The sequence below is a fragment of the Lycorma delicatula genome, chromosome 10, assembly GCF_047948215.1.
Source record: "Lycorma delicatula isolate Av1 chromosome 10, ASM4794821v1, whole genome shotgun sequence".
In the NCBI taxonomy this organism is placed as follows: Eukaryota; Metazoa; Arthropoda; class Insecta; order Hemiptera; family Fulgoridae; genus Lycorma; species Lycorma delicatula.
In genome coordinates, this window is record NC_134464.1 from 60858572 (window position 1) to 60876705 (window position 18134).

At 31.6% G+C, this 18134-nt stretch overlaps 1 long non-coding RNA gene across 1 annotated transcript in view; it reads right to left on the reverse strand.

Moving 5' to 3' along the window:
• LOC142331105 (uncharacterized) overlaps window positions 1-18134 on the reverse strand; it is a 222281-nt gene that overhangs the window by 25197 nt on the left and 178950 nt on the right. The window lies entirely within an intron of this gene.

The window sequence follows — 18134 nt, forward strand, 5'->3', positions numbered from 1 at the left end:
TAATGACGGATTAATTTTTTACCGTACGAACAATACCAAACCTCACCGGAAATCGTTACCAGAACTTTCCCGGCGAAAGGCGGACTCACCTTCCACCACTTGATGAGCTGTATCAATCCGAAGGTCATCATAATAAATAATGCCGACCAGCATTGGTTTTTTTCAATTTTATTCTGCCAAATCTCTTTCTTCTCAATTTCGCTTTAAAATCTAAATTTTCTCTTAGTCTTTTTATGAAGAAAATCATCATTTTATCTGCTTCCAAGTCGTCCATGCTTTATTGCATAAGAATACTAGGCTTCATGTAAATATTAAAAAAATTTATTCTTTACAATTCTGCTTCTATTTTATATATATATATATATAGTTTTCCGGATGAGTTTTATCCCCTTATATATATATATATATATAAGTATCCCCTTAATATATATATATATAAAGGGGATAAAACTAATCCGGAAAACTACAGAGGCATATCTCTCCTGGATTGCACATACAAAATCCTGTCGAGAATCATATACAATCGATGCAAAGATCAACTTGAACTGGAACTTGGGGGAGTACCAAGAAGGATTTAGGCCATGGAGAAGTTGCCCGGAGCAAATAATATCCTTAAACTTATGATGGACTTATACAAAAGACGAAAAAAAAACTAATAATCACCTTCGTCGACTTTAAAAGGGCCTATGATTGTATACACCGACCATCCGTGCTGAATATTCTGAGAAACCTGGGCCTTCACCCTAAACTCGTAAACATGATAAAATTAACTTTAACCAATACCTAGTCCAGAGTTAAATTCAGAGGTGAACTCTCTGGACCCTTCTCCATAAAAACTGATTGAGGCAAGGAGACGGCCTCTCATCACTACTTTTTAACTGCGCCCTCGAATTTGTCATGAGAAAATGGAATGAAATAAATCCCAAAAATATAAAAACGGGTACTAAGATAAACTCCATCACACTAAATTGCCTGGGATTTGCAGATGACCTCGCTCTTTTAGCAAATAATATTTAAGAAGCCAAAACACAAATGAGCCGTCAAAACCTAGCACAAAAGATAGGGCTTCATATCTCTTTGAAAAACTGAATTAATGGCAATAGATCCTCTGTTAATAGGTGCTCTAAAGTTAAATAACGGCTGGGAACATAATCTGGTTGTTACCGTAAATCATTAAAACGGCCACAATCTTGAAACGGTAATAGTTCTATGTTGTTTCCAGATATGAATACTATGTTCATGCGAAAGAGCAACAGACTCACAGATATATATATTCAAGAAGCCAAAACACAAATCATGAGCCTTCAAAACCTAGCACAAAAGATAGGGCTTCATATCTCTTTCTAAAAAACTGAACTAATGGCCATAGGTCCTCTGGTAATAGAGCACATTACGGTAAACAATCAGAAAATTAAAATAGTAAAACAATTTAAATATCTAGGGGAAATAATAACTTATAATTTAAATGAAAAAGTGACATGGCAAAACAGGACAAATAAAATAATTAAATCCCAAAAATTAGCTTTGTCAACATATAACAAAAAATGCCTTTCGACTAAAACAGAACTTAAACATTATAAAACTGCAGTTCAGCCAGAAGCCACCTACGGAAGCGAGACCCTTTTCAAAATCGCTCAGAAAAACCGAATCGATAAAATTCTGAAAATAGAGAGGAGAATTGTGAGAACGTGTATCAATAAAAAACACCAAAAAGAAGGCCAATGGTGGATTTTGGCAAATGAGGTGGGTGTATCGAGAAATAGAGCCTGTTACTGATACTATGCGGAAAAAAAGAATCTCTTTCTTCGGTCATCTCATAAGGACACCGGAAACAAGACTGTCAAGAAATATCATTGAAAAGCTCTGGTTCCAAAAACTAGAAGTAGGATTGATCAAAGAAATTAGAGAAGATATGAAAGAATTGGGAGTTTCCCTGACTGACCTACAGAATAAAACTGGAAAAATTACAAAGCTAAAAGACAAAAACATTAGATTTAAACAAAAGACAGACAAACGACAAAATACAATGAAAAGAGTGTTTACAGATGAAGAAAAGAAAGCAAGATCTGAACGGATGAAGAAATACTGGGCAGCTCGTTAGAGTAAAATAACACGCTTTTGTCAGAAAAGATCTAACTAAAATTGACTTAAGTGGTCCCATGTTGGCTGTAAAAGCATAATAATAATATTAATAATAATACAAAATATATATATATATATATAATTTTTTAATTTCCTTCTTCCTTTGTAATTTCTTTACTAAATAAGAACGTTCTAAGACTACAGATCGTATTGCTACACGTGTTCACGGTTTGACAAGGATATTGAGAGACTAACAAATGTAAGAATTTCTCATAAATACAATTTATTACTCTCAAATGTATAAAATAAATAATAATAATAATAAATTATTAACAAATAAATATTTAACAAAATAGCAATTAAAATAAAAAAGAGACAAAATTAATTTAATGAAAATTAGATTATAAGTACCAAACAAAATACAGTCCGATTGACTAAAAACTTTACAATGACTAATAGAAACTAGAATTGCATTGACAATAAGACAACATAAATCTAAAATTAATACGATTCACTTATTGCAAGTATTTATTACTTTTATTGTTTACAATAGAACTACCCTACACTTTAGAATGAATAGAATACTGTCACTTCACTCCTGTTCACAAATAATTCACCGAACTGCTTCTTGTTTCCAACCGGTATCCAAAATGAAATACGCACTCTTTACTCGTTGTTACCGGCTACTTAGTGTTAGCGCTTTCATCGCACGCTGCACCGAAGTCGGGCTTGCTAAACTACTGTCTCTGTCCGCTAGTCCCCTTGCAGTATTTATATCTGCAGGCCTACAGAACCAGTACCCGACCATCCTTTTGATTGTTCAAGCGCATTAATTTTTATTGTCCGCGCCTTCTGTGTTTTTCTATGTCTTTTTCTAGAAAAAATCCTTTTGTCGTTCCTTCCAGATTTTTTTCTTTATTTTCTCTCTCTTTCTTGTTCGTGGAAGAATCCTTTACAGCGGTTCCGTTACGGTATATTGTGTCCTCGTTTATAAATACTTAATTTCTCATCATCCTTCCCCTCCTTTTGTCGTAATTTCATTTTCAAAATTGAATTCCTGCCGGAGAAATTTAACCACACAATCTTTGATAATTTCCAACCGATTTCTAGATAATATCTTCAGATAACTCTGATGTTCGTTATTCGTCCTTGGATTGTTACTATACCAGTGAATTTTTCTTTAATCTATTAAATTGTTTCTTTTATGTACAAGTTCAAAAGTAACGAGAATTATGTACATTCTTTTCCGCATCGTTTTGTATTACAGTTTGCAATTTTCCTAAATTTTCTAATCTTGTTACAAAAACCAGAGATATTTTACCGTTATAAAAATTATGGATAAAATAAAAAAGTACAGATTCGAGCTAGTTAATTTACTGTTGGAATTTTCCTACTGAAGGATAATGTACATAGAATTTTACAAATAATAAAACACGAGCGATGAATAACCAAAAGTAAAGATGTAGTACGATGTTGCTAAAAAGAAAATAAATAAATAAAATAACTACGAATCAAAAACTTTCAGATCATCATAATGATTAACATCTGATCTAAAATTTTACAGGTTTCTAATATTGCAAGCGGTAATTCGTTTTGAGAAGGCTTTGATGGCGCTCATCCCTTTAATTGGGGAAAGACTAAGTTATTTTTTAAGTGGCTTTTTGGATAGGGGTAAAAGGGCAATCGCTAATTTCATCCTGGATTATGGAAGGTAGTTTTTTTCCTCTCGCACTGCCAACGAGTTAATGCGGATTATTCTGAGCTCAATACTTTTCATTCAGAAAATCAAACGGCTTTTCTCAGCACTTTTATTTAAAAACTACTATGACTTTTATTTAAACATAAAAGTCATCAGATGATACTACTATACATTAATAACGTAATCAATGATATTTAGATTACGTCTTCATTTCCACGAAAATTTATATATTATTTAATAAAACATTTGAATTTTTTCTGTTTACATATAAAAAAAGAAATCAGTTTTGTAGTGACTGAAAATTGCCAAGTCAAGCCGGGATCGGAACGTAATCACGGGTACCGTCTAGGTTTTCAACCTACCGGTTGAAACCCTATCATCCTCATCACTTTGGTGGCAGATATATGTACATCACGTCTATATTTTTCGTTTATTTTACTCTTAAGAAAACTGTTTTTTGATAAAACATAGTACATGGCATTATTTTCATTTCCCCAATTCTTTTTTTTAAGGCTGCTGTTATCGTAAATACACAAGTGAAGTAAATAATCTTGCAGAGTGATCGCTATATAATGTATAAAAATATTAATTTACATCTGAAAATAACTGCAAAGATTGATTTTATATTGTCACCGATAGGTTCAGCAGTTAGATTTCCTTTTTTTTGCAATAGAGAAAAAGATCGGATGTAGCATGGACAAAAATTTACAACTGCCCTGCAAACAGTAGCAAGGTCAAAAACGATTTTTTGTAATTGATCTTTGTCTGGAGATAAAATTAAATCCGTTATCAGAGCGATCATTTTCAAAATTATTACAATTAGGAATAGAAATTTAGGATAAATGAAAAATCGCAGTATACGCAGAGCAAGCTAAAAGAAAGGTAAAAAAGAGCATTTCATGATCGTAAATGTAGAAGACCGGAGAAATCGGCTGTCGACTAGCGCGATTCCTGGAAACTGTTCACAGAAATTTAGGGAGCTTAACCCGCCGGCTTGGTCTAGTGGTGAACGCATCTTCCCAAATCAGCTGATTTGGAAGTAAAGAGTTCTAGCGTTCAAGTAAGAGAGTTGTTAGTGAAAATTTGGTAATACAGATCCACGTAACACGGTAAATTTTACAGTATAAAGAGCTGGTAGAAACCAACGGAATCTGTAAAGATTTTGTAATATTAACACCTTCATTTAGACCAGATTACCTATTATTAACCGCCTGGTTCTTGAAAATGATGCGATTGTTTGGTTCTACGATTCAATTTATATGATGGAAAAGACAAAGGTTTTCTTTAATTTAATTCCTACTTGATGCACAGAGGCTTTATCTTTATAGATTCATATAATAAGATGTCTCACGTCAGTTATTAAATAAACGACTGGACTCTAGCTCTGTATCGCTACAAATTAGTCCGTAATCAAATTTAGAAACCTTATCTTTTAAACGTTTTTGGTTTACGTATTCGTTATTCCAAGAAATTTGAATGTTTGCATCGTCCTGCTCAGAAAATGCATAAAGTATGAAATTCCCGAGCAGGTTCAAAAAAATTCATGAGGACGCTTCATTCCTTAAGAAGGCTCTGCGATTTCAAGATGCTCATGAACACACATTAAATCCTTTCCGATTTGGCTTCTCAATAAAGGTAAACAAATCAAAAATTCCTATTACGTCACGATGTATAACGCATTCGATAAAACGGAAACGTTTCAAATGCGGATTCAGAAGACATTTTTTCATAATTCTTCTTTATATTATTTTTTCTGTATGCTTTTCATAATTTTTACCTTTTATAAAACAGAAATTAAAGAGATAGTTATCGAAAAATTATAGTAAAATAAGGGAATACGTTTATATAGGTAACGTGAAATTTAGATTATTTACATGGTTTATATTTACTTGGTTTAAATACTAGTAAAGGTTTTACTAGGATTTGAATACTAGATCGCGGTACCGGTGTTCTTTGGTGGTTAGGTTTAAATTAATCACACATCTCAGGAATGGTCGACATTTTTTTCTGTTTAGCCTCCGGGAATCACAATAAGGTATTACTTCCGAGGATGATATGTATTAGTGTAAGTGAAGTGTAGTCTTGTACAGTCTCAGTTCGACCATTCCTGAGATATGTGGTTAATTGAAACCCAACCACCAAAGAACACCGGTATCCACGATCTAATATTCAAATCTGTATAAAAGTGACTGCCTTTACTAGGATCTGAACGTTGGAACTCTTGACTTCGAAGTCAGTTGATTTGCAAAGACGCGTTCACCACTAGACCAACCCGGTCGACCAGAGGCTGTACAAGATTACACTTCATTTACATATCATTTTCTTAAGTAATACCTTACGGTGGTTCCTGAGGCTAAACAGAAAAATAAAAAAGAAGGGTTTATATTTATACATTTTTATTTACGATTTTAAAAAAATTTAAATTACTTTTTCGGTTTATATTTAGTTAATAATATTACACGCTTTATTATATTTACGAATTTTTCATCTGAATAATAATGGTAGGCTAAACCTTTCTGTCATAACTGCATGCTCAAAAAGGTTGATATGTCGGAAATATCACAAATATCATCTTGTGAGGAAATGTCACCGAATATAATTGTGATATCACATGGAAAGTAAATTTTTCTTCAGCCTTGCTGAGCGCAATTTTATCATCATAATTTTTTTATTCTAGCAATGATTATATCTGTTTTATGCATTTTATGCAGAGATTTAATCTAATATTATATCTAAAATTCCAGGAAAAAGATATAAAAAACTAAATTTAAGCGAAAAGAAAAATTGTACAGAAATGTAATAAATATAAATCTCTTATCAAACATTTTTAAAGTAACATCGCAGGAAAACGATAATATTTAACGTAATGACAAATAAACATATAATTATTGGTGAACGGTTTGATCATAGAATCGGAAACGTTAATGAATGGTTTCCGATAATAATTAATAAATTTCATAGAGCTGTTCGGGATCTGTATATTAAGTGCGTGAATGAAAGCGTATACTATTAATTTAGGATTAATTATCAATTTATCGATTGACATCGTTATTAAATTGCTAAAATATAGGGAAAAATGAATTCAAAACATCGATTAATTGGATCAACTACTTCAAAAACAAACAGTCAGTGTAGATCAGAAACAAATATTTTTGAGACTTAATGTAATAACAGATCAAACTCTATTCACTTGTCGAAAGTACGGTCCGAAGAATACATATACCGAGGAAGAAACTGCGTGTTGTTTTAAATTATAGCCAACTAATTTTTGGCCGAACACGGAGATTATTCTATTGTATTTATTAAATACTAGCAGACCCAGCAATGCTTCGCTATTGCTAGATTTGAGTATATATATATATATATATATATATATAGATTAAATGAACATAATTGGAAGTTTGATAAAACGTTAATAAAATGAACATTACGGAACTTCACAAAATTTAACCTTTCCCTTTTACCTTTTCCTATTTTCTTCTTTCCGTTTTAATTTTACCGTACTCCCTTTCCCTCATTCCCCTTTTCCTTTCCTTACCACATTTCTCTTTCCCTTATTTGCCTTTCCCCTTCCTCTTTCCCTCTTTTCCTTTTTTCTACTTTCCCCTTCTTCCCTTTTACCAGCTAGGTTCATTACATCACTCTTTAAAGTCTCCTAAATTTAATAGGCAACTGATACGAACAATCTATATAAGATATACCTATAGAGATATTTAATTTTTTATTTGACCGATCGAAACATGTTTCTCATCAACAGCAAACCTACAAAGTGGAAAATATTTTGGTGCTGTAGAGGTTTTTACATTTTAAACGGTTTTACTATATATATTTTACGGTTAAAATAAAGAAAAAGTCCTGAAACGGTTTGTTTTTCAGTTACAGTTATCGAAAAACTTCCCTTCAATTTCTTTTTCGACGATAAATTTTCAATATTGAAATACGTTGATCACAAGTTATAGAGACACATTTATTATTTTTTACATTCTCTGGCGTGAAAAAAAAAAAAAATACCATAACTGTAGCTTCTGAGGAAGATGTTATGAAGCCCAAAATTTTGAGTTTGTAAAACACACTATTTTAGGTGTAGAGTAAATTTACTTTGTTGAAGCGCCAATAAGCAAAGTTTATGAAAAAATCCGTTCAAAAATACGAAAATTTTCTCAGAAAATTTATGTAAATAAAATCAACCGAAAATAAATAAAAGATTAAACAAAATTGTACTTTATTGAAAACAAAAAGGATCAACAAATTTGTAAAAAAGTTAGTTAGACCAAATGTGTGAAAATTACGAGAAAGGTTTCACGTCTGTGAAATGAGCCAAATGTCAGAAATTTGTGAAAGTGTGGTGAAGTTTGAGAAAAGTGAAAAATATGTTAAGTGTAAGAAAAGTGTGAAAGGTGAAAAGTGTTGAGGTCGTAAGGATCGGTGTCAAATGTATGAAGGGGTAAATGAATAAAAAAATTTGTGAAATGTGAGAATTCAGAAAAAGGAGGAAAACCTAGGAATATGACAGGTTTAAAAAATTTAAAACGTATCAAATATGTGATCAGCACGGACAGCCGCTCTGATTTGAAGCAGATATTAAGTTCCAAATGCCCTACAAATATTTACCAGTATTCGTATGTCACACAGAGGAGCCTGGCCGTGACATTTTGCCGCCCTATCGAAATTCTGTCACTGTGTTAGAGCTTATTTATAACGATCTATAAGCAGAAAGCAATCTTAAGTTGCATATTTTTGCTACAGAGTGCGGGAATGTAATTTTAACGGGTGATCGATGTCTTGCCATCGCGACGTAGCTTCTACCATCCCTCTCCACGAGCTAGAGGTGGCCGTAAGTATTCGTGCATGTTCAGCACAGGAGTCCGGGAGTGGGATTTATTGTTACCTATTTGACAAATCTGTTCATTCAAAGGACAAAAGGAGAAAAACGTCAATTCGTATTACAGAATAAATCGTCAATGAAAGGTCATGTGCATTCTGTTACCTTTGTTGGTTGAATAATGAATATTAATTTAAACATGAATAGAAATAAGAATCTGAACGAGATACGCTTCCTTTTTTTATTAATAATATGTACTTTTAGAGACTTCCGGTAACCATTTAAAAACATTAATGCAATAGATTATATTTTAAAATAATCATCGCTGATGTGTATTTAATATTAAATCTACATAATATAATTTTGTAAGGGTGATGTTATATCTTTTAATTAATAAGTTTGAAACTTATTAATTTACTTCAATATATTTATTTGCCATACATGTCCTTACTGATTACAATCGAAAAAATATATCCGTTTTTTTTTTAATTTAAAAATAAAATTCATGGCTAAAGTAGCTATTATTTGGAAAACAAATGATAACTAGAAAATTTTCGATAAAAATAAAATTGCGTGAGAACACTGGGAAAGAAAGGTTTATAGGTTGTACATACGTTTAAAATTTTTTGTTTGTTTCACTCGGAGGTAAACTTGAGTCAGTTTGAAAAGTATAATCAAAAAAATTATAATTTGTTATATTTATTTCAGTTTTTAAAGGAATATTTGTGTAATAAGAACCGAGATATCAAGCTATGGTTAATTATTTAGATGAGGTGCCTCACCTCGAAATCACAAAAAACATATCAAATTGATTCAAATTAATATTTATTCATTTAATGATGTATTTTGGGTGTCGGAAAACAAAAAATTAGTAAAAATTTACATAGTGATATAAATAAAAAACGAAAATTCAACAAAAACGCAAAAGAACTACTAAAAGGATCGCTAAACAACTAATAACGAACAAGAAATCGAAAAAGAAACAGAACTATTAACGAAAACTGAAATAATAAGCACGAATACTCGGAGCAAGAAAAACGCAATTACAATGATCAAGAACTGAACCTAACCTAATTAATTAATACTTAAATAATCAAAACATTACTGTTGATTAGTCAAGATTAGAGAGCGAAGCGAGCGTAGGTTAAGTTTGGTTAGATTATATTATTTATTTTAATATTTATATCTTTAAATATGATGATTCACTAGGATATAAGTATTTTTTTCGATTTTCATTGTGTTGTGTTATTTGTATTACTATGCAAATTTTTACTAATTTTCTATTTCCCGACACCCAAAATACATCATTAAATGAATAAATATTAATTTTGAATGAATTTGATATGTTTTTTATGACTTCGGTGTGAGGCACCTCAACTAAATAATTACCCAAAGATTTATATTCACGGGCCACTAAAGATAGAAAATACAAAAAGTCCTGTAGATATTACTTCATTTAAAAAAATTCTTCTAGCTAACATTTCACTCCGTAAAGCGCTCTCACATCGGTAAATTTACCGCTAATACATATAAAATTCCTCTAATATAGAGTAATTAAAATGTAAGAATAAATTACAATTTAAAGCATTTATGGACTATAATCTAATTAGTTTATATATTTTTTATCGTTTGAAAGAGTAACGTAAATTTAAATATAAATTATATAACCGTTAAATAAAAGTCGTAACTAATAAATATGTACCCTATAAACGATAAACAGTAGCAGCATAATTTAATATAAATTAATATATATATAAATGTATCACACATTTTATAACGTGAAATAAACCTGAACGAAGAAGATGACGTAGTATGATATACGCGCAAAGGATAACAGAATATGTGTATAATCTGTTTTAAATGTCGATGGCCGAGAGTAGCCGTAGTATTAAAACAGCGGTTGAGCAAAACTTGATTTGAACCCGGTCAAGTTAAGTTCGTTCAGTCGTGTTTTTTTAATCAAACTGTACATTATTCATACTAAATTTTGTATTTATTATAGAAAATTTGAATAAGCGATGAAACATACTTTTGTTCAAAATAAAATAAAGAAAAAAATATATAATCGTAATTTTCATAAATTCCTGAATATAATAACTAAATGACTATAACTAAAAATAATGAGTCCATATAAAAAAGGGCATTGTCCTACGGCTAATTTAGCAAGGCCGATGTAATCATTAGAAAATGATTTAAAGCTGATAATAACTATTGTATAGTGAAGGTTGAAAAGCATCATTTGTAAAAAAAAAATAATTTCAATAAAATATTTTTATAATATTAAATTAAATCATTAACTATGTTATTAAACTTATACGTTGAATATTTAAATTTATTGTAAATATATTTCTTTTCTATAATATTTAATTCATGATTCTAAACTTAATTGAAAAACTCTAATGTGGACACTACATTAATGCCTTGAACACCGATTAAATTATATATACACATTTTTTTTTAAATGAAAAGTACATAACATTTTATTTCATTAATAAATTCTGATATTTTTTCATATTTTTTGTTTAAAATAAATAATAACATCCATATTATATATAGATATAAATATAAACTTGAGAATAAGAAAAAAAAGGAACCCTCACAAGTCAAACCGAAACGTTTTAAAAATATAAATTGGATTGCTATAATTTTTAAAATGATATACATCGGAAAAAACAAAACGAAGTTTTAAAAATACAACGAATAAATTAAAAGTCGGCAAACCATTGAAAATATTTCCTGGTGCTATTCCTTTAGTTCAATACAATTTTAAAATTTAAAGAACTCAATAAAATTAAGTTGTTAGGTAAAATTTAATTCGTTTTAATATTAATTAAATAATACAACATAATATATAATATAATATTAATAATTAATTAATTCTAATTTAATATTATTATTTCACTTCTAAGACTGCAAAAATTAGCCAAAATTAATCAATTTTTTAAAAATAGAATAGATTGAAAAAACAAAAATTGTAAATATTATTATTTAATAAAAGTTATTAATATCATATTAATTGATGATAATCATTATTTTTTTCATCCCTCGCATGATTTGGGGTCTTAATCTGTACTAACAGGCTATGCCAAGTCAGTACAAATACTATTATGATTCTGGATTAAAAAAAGATCTGACAATGTTGCATGTTTTGAGTATGACTGATTTCTGGAACTCTATTTGTATGTGTGTATTGTGTCATAAACGTACTAGATGCAGTTTAAGGCCCGTGACTGATATAATGAGGGGTTGATGACTTTTTCTTGTTTCCAGAGCCTTTTTATTTCTATCGCTAGATCGGTATATTTGATTTTCCTTTTTATATCTTTGGGGATGGCAATGTCGATCAGGTAGGTGATATTTTCTTTTTGGATTGGAAAGTGTCTGATCTGGAAGATGTCTGGTCTATTGGGAGGGATTTTTTTTTTTTTTTGGTTTGCTTGGCATTTCTCCCGCCACCACCCCATTCGGTCGCCCTAAAGCATAAGACCGAATGTCTGTGCCACAAACGGTTACTAATCCTCGAAACAGTTTAGGGACCGAAACAGTTTAGTGTCCTAACTAGCTGCTAGAGCTAACCTAAAAGCGTGAGCGGAATAAGCATGGTACCATACACCACTCGCTTGCGTGTCCCACCGCCCAATTGTTATACATCGCTAAAATGGGTAGGTGCATCCCGTCATCTACTAAAACATATATGACAATCAATAATTAAATATATCTCGTCAAAGACAGCAATTCGCTGCCACGCCTAGGCCGCTGAATGCCAGGAAGTACCTGTCTTATCATTAAAGTACTTGGAACTTTAATCTGGCTGGTAGCAAGCCATATCTCTCAGTTAGCTTCTCACAGCAGTGAGATAGGAGTCTTTTCCCTTAGGTAAACTACTGATGTCGGTTGAACAAAGCAACCGCATTTACGAACTCCCACACGATCTGACAATGCGGCTCTCGTTAGCCGCTTGTTACTGGCCAATTTTTCCCTTGACCTCTAACTTCCAGGGTGGCCTGAGTTCTGCCCCCACAAGATCTGGGCAGTCGAACATCATGTGTTCGATTGACTGGACCTCTTCACAGACGCACAGCTCATCCAGCTCAGCTGCCAGGCGGAACCGAAGCAAATTTTGGTTTACTCCAACCAAATTGGCAGGGATGTTTATCCGTATGAATACCGATTTATATGCTTTCCAATCATAGTTATCGTAGCTACCAATCATAACTATACCAGTGTTTCGCTATAATCGGGAAAGTAAAGTTTAATGTAATACAAAAACTAAAAAGAAGAAAACACATATAGTTAGTTCACATCAGTTATAGAATATTAGCTTTGTAAGGATTTTAAAACGCAAATAAAGAGCTCTACTAAACGGTTATTGTAATAAATTGAAACAAAAAAAAAAACCTGTACCCTGTAAATTTGTACAACGCCTTCTGTAAAGCGACAATGTAAAAAGTACTTTAAAGAGTCAAATCTGTAATGTCGGTACTTCAGGAAATTCTAATTCATCCCCGAAATCGCTAAAGATAAAATTAAAAACGTCAACAGAGCGGAAATTTATGAAGTGAATATTTTATAGAGTCAATAATTTGCAGTTTGGATGTGGAGGTAATCTTATTAAGAAGGTAATTTTTTAAAGCAATAATTAATGACCATGATAGAGAGTTACATACCGTACTTTTTTACGGGTGAGAAAGTATTAGAATTATTGATTAAAATCATCGATATAATACGTTGTTTACAGAATATTTTTTTTTTAATTTTTCAAAAAATACATTTCTGTGGCAGAAGTCAAAATTTCTGCCTTTTTTTAAAAATATCTATCGGTGTTAAAAGAATTTCTTCCTCATAATCTGATGTAATTAACAAAAGGATAAACATAATAAATGATAAACATAAAGGATAATATAAAAATTTCGTTACCTATCGGTGAATTTTCAAATTAACCTCACCTTCCTAACTACAAGGCGTTTTTGCTGCTGAAGGGAAACCGAAAAAAAACTTAAAAAAAAAAAAAACAGAATTATAAAAGAACCAAGTTAACCAGCAAAATGACATATAATTGAATTAACACAATAATACTAATACAGATATACGAAAAATTGTTTTACTGAAAAAAAAAAAAACGAACTAACGGCAACGAACTTACAAACTAAAACCTATTATTTTCAGAAATAACTTAAATATACTTTTTAAAAAATAAATAAAACTAATCCAATAATAATATTATTGTACTGATAAATAGTAAATAATGTTATTTTTTAGATTGAAATAATCGAAACATATTTTTTTTGCGCTCTATCTCAGGTGGTTTAGCCGCCGTAGGCAGTCGTCTACCTTGCCCATCGCGTAGGTCCCCGGCCCTGAAGTAACTATTAAATTGGATTAAAATCAAAGTAAAAGAAAAAAACTGATACATTAAAAAATACCACCTTTTGATCGGTCAGTGGTTAAAGAGAGTAAGCTTTGGATCGGTTGAACACCTGTATCAATGAAAATCTGTTACATAATGACTGTCATTACGATACAGGTTTAACAGCGTAATTCGAATGTTATAATACAGACGAAGAAAAACTTCATTGTTGAACAGCAATAGAGGGGACCGATATACAAAAATATGGAAAGAAAACTATTAATTTAATAACTAGCTAATAAGCAGCGCTTACATCATATTATTTCTTAATCTTGTAAAATTAATGTACTCCTTAGGCACTTATTTATTATTTATAAAGTGAAAAACGTTTTTTTTTGTTAGAAGCGGAAATTACTATAATGGCTATTTCGATGTAAGAATACTAAATTTAAGGTCGCCAAATGATTAATTATTCTTCACCCAAAATTTAGTGAAATTCATGAAAGTAATTTTTGTAATTTGTTTGTAAGATCTAAAACAAGTTGCCATAGATAATTAACAAAAATAAAATATTGAATAAATTTCTACGTTATTTAAAAGAATGGTTACTTAAATCTGTTGATACTGAAATCTGTTTTCGAACTTTAGAATGAATAAATACTTTCTTATTTTTTCTGAAAAATATTTTCCAAAACAATAAATAAATAATTGAATCCAAATATAAGTTATGATTAGTAATTAGAAGCCAACATCCACTGGTTATATTTTCTAATTGTGGAGTTGGAAAGATGAATAATTTTTTTTTTTAAATTTTTGGTAACCTCAGCTCTGGGATTTCCCTTTGGAACACAAATAAGTTAACTTGTAATTACTTTATGGTGATTATTTAATTTTTTGCGTAACACAATGTAACGTTTTTGTATGTACAAGTATCTGACCCCTGTACTGGAAGACATCCACCTTGTAACGATCCCGGTTGCCACATCATCCCCTCCGTTCCTAGCCTCGATGGGCTTTACCAGAGGTCGTCTTTTAGACTCTCTAAACCTGATAATACATCACAGTCAACAGTTTGGCTTCTGTCAAGATGCCATCGAAGCAAATGCCTCGGCATTTAAACAATTTACTATCGCATTCGTATGGGTTTTCAAACCTGGACCTATTATACTACTAGTGTAACTTACTACTACTTACAACCCTTAACTATCAAATTAACCGATACGCGGAAGCGTGATTCCCGCGTCTTTTGCTAACCTTTTGTAAGGTTTCATACAAAAACTACTCCATATTTAACTTCAATTCGAGTATGCATTCAAATCATTACTCGATTGAGTCTTTTCAATACTAAAAATACTATTCTCATACCAGCAAAACCAGTGTTGATCGCAGCAACGGCAATCTTGTTCTACAATTCAACCTACTCAAATTCTTCTTGATTTACTCAAAAATCAAAAAAACAATTCATAAATTTGATAAATTTTTATTGAAAACATACCCGATCTGTCCCCCTCTATGAATCATGAGACGTTGTTAATGATGAGGGGGAATGAGTGCTCAATAGTAGAGTAGCTGGACCGAAGGTGCAACCATATCGATGTAGTATCTGTTGAGAGCAAGACTAAGGAATGATTCCTGAAAGAGGGCGAGCATCAGCTCTTTCAGTAGCTATTAAGCGCGTAGGTCAGGAAGACTTAAACGGCTATATCAAAATCACACAATCTTCTAAGTACTGCGCAGCTGAAAGCAATAAAAACTACAGCTGCTTTTTATGTAGCTCTCTGCATTTTCATGTAACAAAAATGGAGCCGTCTTCCTTGGTAAAATATTCCCCCGTTCGGACCTTCGGGTCGGGACTGCTAAGGAAGAAGTCACCAGAAAATTAAAAAAAAACATTCTAAAATTAAAAATAACATTCAGTCCGAGCGTGGAATGTTAGAAGTCTAAAAAAGGTTGGTAGGTTAGAAAATTTAATGAGGGAAATGGATAGGTTAAATGTAGATGCAGTAGGAATTAGCAAGGTTCGGTGGGAAGAGGAAAATGAGTTTTGTCAGGTGATTTTAGAATAATTAACTCAGCGTCAAATAAAGGGCAGGCAGAAGTACGTTTCGCAATAAACAAGACGATAGGGAAAAGAGTAGAATATTCCAAAAAGCATAGCGATAGAATCATTGTAATCAAGATAAAAAACAAAACCTAAGCCGACGATTGTTAACGTCTGTATGCTTACAAGTACCCGTGATAATGATGAGATAGAGTGTGTATACGAAGAAATTAAACACATAAAAGGGGATGAAAATTTAATAGTAGTTGGAGATTGGAATGCAAGCATCGGAAAAGGCAAGGAAAGAATTATTGTGGGGGAATATTGTGGTTAGATAAAAGAAATAAAAGAGGGGACCCGACTTATTGAGTTTTGAATGAAGTATAATTTAGTGATTGCCAACACCCAGTTTAAAAATCATAATAAAAGAATATACACGTGGAAAAAGCCGGACGGTATCAGATAGATTATATCATGGTTAAGCAAAGATTTAGAAATTAACTGGAAAATTGACTGCAAAGCATATTAGGAGCAGACATTTATAGAGACCATAATTTGATAATAAAATGTAGATTGAGGTTTAATAACCTGAAGAAAAGGTGTCAGATGATTTGGTGGAATTTAGAGAAGCTTGAGGAAGAGGTGGTAAAGAAAGGTTTTAAGGAGGACATCGCAAGAGGTCTAAGTAAAAAAAGATCAGATAGAAAATATAGAATAAGAATGGCAGAATGTTAAAAAAAAATTCTTAAATCAGCAGAAGCGAACTTAGGCGGAACAAGGAAAACTGCTAGAAAACCTTGATTATCAGAGGATATATTGCAGGTGATGGATGGGCGTAGAAAGTAAAAGAATGCAACTGATGAAGACCTATCGATAATTAAGAAGTACTATAAACAGGAATTGTAAATTAGCGAAAGAGGAGTGGATTAAAGAAAAGTGTTCAAAAGTGTAAAGAGAAATGATCATTGGTAAAATATACGGAACATAGAGGAAAGTTAAGAAGAATTTTGTGGTACATAAGGTAAAATATAATAATGTGTTAATTATAGATGGTACACCGATTTATAATACAAAAGAAAAGATTGATAGGTGGGTGGAATAAATTAAAGAGTAATACGGAGGAAATGAATTAGAAACTAGTGTTATAGAGGAAGTCGAAGAGGATGAAAAAGGAAATACAATAAAGAGATCTGAATTTAATACAGAATTAAAGAATTTGAATGACAGAAAGGGTCCTGGGATAGACAGGATACCTGCAGAATTACTACGCAATGCAGGTGAGGAAACCAAATTGGTCTTCTCTACGAGACCAGTTTGGTTTCAGGAAAATTATAGGGACAAGGGATGCAATTTTATTGCTCAGATTAATAGTAGAAAAAGGATTAAAGAAAAACAAACCAACATACGCAGCATTTATAAACACAGAAAAGGCATTTGATAACCTAGACTAGAATAAAATGTTTAGCATGTTAAGAAATTTAGGATTCAAATGTAGAAGTAAAAGAACAATTGCTTACATTTACAGGAACCAAACAGCAAGGGTAATAATCGAGGATCATAGAAAGAAACAGTAATAAAAAAGGGAGTCAGACAAGGATGTTCCCTATCCCCGTTACTTTTTAATATTTACATAGAACTAGCAGTTAATGATGTTAAAGAACAGTTTAGATCCGGAATAACAGTGCAAGGTGAAAATATAAAGATGCTACGATTTGCTGATGATATTAATAGTTCTAGCTGAGTGTTAAAAAAATTTAGAAGAAACAATGAACGGCGTGGATGAATTTCTACCTAAGAACTACCGCATGAAAATAAACAAGTACAAAACGAAAGTAATGAAACATAGTAGAAATAAAGTAAATGGACCACTGAATATAAAAATAGGACGAGAAAAGACTATGGAGATAGAATTTTGTTATTTAGGAAGTAGAATTAATAAAGATGGAGGAAGCAGGAGCGATATAAAATGCCGAATAGCACAGGCGAAACGAGCTTTCAGTCAGAAATATAATTTTTTTACAACAAAAATTAATTTAAACATCAAGAAAGCATTTTTGAAGGTATACGTTTGGGGCGAAAAGTTTATATGGAAATGAAACTTGGACGATCGGAGTACCTGAGAAGAAAAGATAAGAAGCTTTAC